The sequence below is a fragment of the Canis lupus genome, chromosome 16, assembly GCF_003254725.2.
Source record: "Canis lupus dingo isolate Sandy chromosome 16, ASM325472v2, whole genome shotgun sequence".
NCBI lineage: Eukaryota > Metazoa > Chordata > Mammalia > Carnivora > Canidae > Canis > Canis lupus.
The window spans coordinates 24239756-24243455 of NC_064258.1; the positions used below are offsets into that span (position 1 = coordinate 24239756).

The 3700-nt window shown below is 38.4% G+C and overlaps 1 protein-coding gene across 11 annotated transcripts in view; it reads left to right on the forward strand.

The window, feature by feature from the left end:
- Positions 1–3700, forward strand: part of SLC20A2 (solute carrier family 20 member 2) — a 101228-nt gene that overhangs the window by 96081 nt on the left and 1447 nt on the right. The window lies entirely within an intron of this gene.

Genomic DNA, 3700 nt, shown 5'->3' on the forward strand with positions numbered 1-3700 from the left:
CAGTAGATAGTCCAGAGATAGAACCTATTATATAGAAGCATATAGTTTGATGATGTTGGGTAAATGATGTTGGGTAGCTGGCTGTCAATCTAGAAAAACAAAGTTGGAAACACAACTCTCAAAATATGTATCTGATGGCATAGATAGCATTTTTAAAACATTTTAAAATTTAGAATAAAACAATCTTATTTTAGAAAATTTACAGTAAAATGGAATTAAATATTTATCAAATATTCAAGGATAGATCACAAGACAAAAGTGCAGCATACTTTGTCGTATGGAATTAGAAACTTGAAACAAAGCAAAATAGTGATTGAGAAAATATTTGCATTAAATAAGAATTAATATTATCATTCAATAAAGACCCCACATAATTAAGGGGACACATTTAGATTCCAGTTGGTCAAAATACATGGAGAGATAATTTTATATACAGTAAAGTGTACAATTGGTGTACAATTGGAAAAATAAAAGTTCAGCCTAGGAGTAATTAGAGATGCAAATTAAAGTAACAGTAACACGTTTTTGTTGATTGGTTAGCAAAACAGAATAATTTGCAGGATTATTACAGTGTGCTGAAATTCACAAATTATGAATGACCTTGTACATTTACAACTGTTTCTAAAACTGTTTGGCAATATGTAATAAGATCCTGTTGTTCCTCTAAGCAGCACTCCATCTGATACATGGCAGGGAATTGGCAAATTACCATTTTGCAACCATCGTAGTAAAGACAGGAATTGCTGAGTCTTTGGCAGAGGTGGGGAGGGAGGTTGAGGAGGAACAGGGTATTTTAATAGTATGAAAATGTTTCTTCATAGATTGTGACAGAAGGTTAAAAACTGAATTTGGGTAAAGGGTATATGGAGTTGCTACAACTTTCCTCCAAGTTTCAAATTATTTCAAAGCTAATTTCCAAATGCACCCTTTAAGTTGTTGAATCACTCTATTATACACCTAAAATTAATATAACTGTGTATGCTAACTATGTTGGAATTAAAATAATAAAAACTAAATAAAAGCCCCCTTTAATAATCCATTTCAGGGAATATTATTTTTTAAGCCCAAATATAAGCTATATGAATGAATACATTGATCATGGAACCATTTTCTAATAGAGAAAAATTGGAAGCAAATGAGAAGTGGTTGAATTAAGGTATATCCATCTAAAGGGCATGCTGCTTTTTGTGATAATCATAAAGACTGTGAACACTATGGGAAGGTGCCTGTAATATAATGTTAATTTTTAAAAATTTTTATTTATTCATTCATGAGAGACAGAGAGAGAGAGAGGCAGAGACACAGGCAGAGGGAGAAGCAGGCTCCATGCAGGGAGCCCGACGTGGGACTCGTTCCTGGGTCTCCAGGATCATGCCCTGGGCTGAAGGCGGTACTAAACCGCTGAGCCACCCAGGCTGCCCTAATGTTAATTTTTTTAATAAAAGAAATAATGTGCTCTATTATTTACAAATAAAAGTATATTGATAAAGAAATACAAGAAAGGAATATATAAATAGGACAATAAGTGTCTGGGGATCTGGATAATTGTCCATTCCTCCTAGTACATAAACTTGCTATATTATTATTCTAACTTTATGCTTTTTAAAAAAGCATTGTAAGAAAGGAAGAGGGAAGAGATAACATGGAAACTTGAGCGTGTCCTCCCTAAGGGAGTCCAGAACAACCAGAGGGGCACTAAAACCTGCTCCCGGGAGACAATGCTGCATAACAGCAGCTGGTGCCTGTGGACTTGACCGTGTTAGGGGACCAGCAGGAACCAGCTGATCCCTTAGGCAGCAGAAAAACCTCGGTTGTCTCTCATGCTGTAGGAACTGCTAAGCCGGATTATCAGGTTCAGACAGGGTACTGGTTAGCGCCAAAGACTCTTAATACAGTAATCACTTTGAAGGCCCCTCCTGCATGTTAGTTACTGTCCTGGATGTGTTGTTGGCTTATCATGGCTTGGGTCGGCACATGTCAGATTAACTGCCTTTCAATATACTGCTGGTTTTGGTGTTGTAGTTTGCATCCATAAACAATCTAAAGTGTTGGATTTTGTTTTTTCTGGTGGTTAGACCTGGTTGCTCTTTGAACCTTATTGGCCACTGAGGACTCTGGAGTATTTGAAGATCCATAGAAACAAAGCCTGTTCTATGGAGATATTAAAAATGCAGCCCACAGAAAGGCATTCTGTTGAACTCTGAGCCCCACCAGAGCCTAAGTGAGACATGAGATGTTACAGGCATTATACTTTCTTACAATTTTCATTTTTACAGATACTTAAAGTTGAGTCTTTTTTACTTTTTAAACTTTCAACAAACTGTAAAATGAATGGTGAATGTTTAGGAAAAGATTTGAATCAGTATTAACATTGTGATTTTCAAGTATCTATACCTGTCATTTCGTGACACATGAGTTCAGATCCAACAATATTTGTGCTCCATTTTATTTTATTTTACTTTGCTTTTTACTTTTTTAATACACTTGACACTAGCAAAAGTACAAAGATGGCCAGGCAGTTTGAGAGAGAGGACAAAACAAGTTTAAAATCAAAAGGCCAGGGATGCCTGGGTGGCTTGGCGGTTGAGTGTCTGCCTTTGGCCCAGGGCATGATCCTGGAGTCCTGGGATCGAGTCCCACATCGGGCTCCCTGCATGGAGCCTGCTTCTCCCTCTGCCTGTGTCTCTGCCTCTCTCTCTCTCTGTGTTTCTTATGAATAAATAAATAAAATCTTAAAAAAAAAAAAATGAAGAGCCCACGGGCATCTGGGTGGCTCAGTTGAGCATCTGCTTTCAGCTCAGGTCATGATCCTGGGTCTGGGATCCAGCCCTACATCTGGCTCCCTGCTCAGCAGAATCTGCTTCTCCCTTTCCCTCTGCCACACCTGCCCCCACTTTTGCTCTCTCGCTGTCAAATAAGTAAATAAAATATTAAAAAAAAAAAAAAAGAAATCAAGAGGCCTGAGTTCTACTTTTCGGTCTGCTGTGATTTATAGGACCTGCTCATGCCCCTGAATCATCTCGGGATCTGTTTTATCCTCTGAAGAATGAATGATGTGGGTTGGGTATTCTCAAAGGTCTTCTCCAGCTCCAACATTTACGATGATGTTATAAGGGTACATTATTGTCGTTCCATCATGTAATTAAAGCAGTTTTATACATTGTGGTAAGCGGTATCCTCACTGTGGAATATTTAGAACAAGAACATTTAGTTTAGGGCAGCCCGGGTGGCTCAGCGGTTTAGCACCGCCTTCAGCCCGGGGCCTGAACCTGGAGACCCGGGATCGAGTCCCACATCGGGCTCCCTGCATGGAGCCTGCTTCTCCCTCTGTCTGTGTCTCTGCCTCTCTCTCTCTGTGTCTCTCATGAATAAATAAATAAAAGCTTTAAAAAATTTAGTTTATAAGCCGTGGAGAGAAGAGAATCGTGTAATTGGCTGATGTTCCACTTAAATAGAGCAGAATATAGGTGGGAAGCCATATGGGAACTATATGTTGAGGAGAATAATCCTAAGGTAATTATACATAAAATCGAAATTATTTTAAAACTTTTTAACAAATTGAGGGGAAAGAATTGGTGACTTTATTAAACTCAGTTTCCTTCTGAGATCAGCCAGTTTACATTGGTTGAATATAGATCGTGTGTCTCACTTTTAAACTTGCGGCATCTGTTCTTACACTGCAATGTCTGTGCTCCCACAG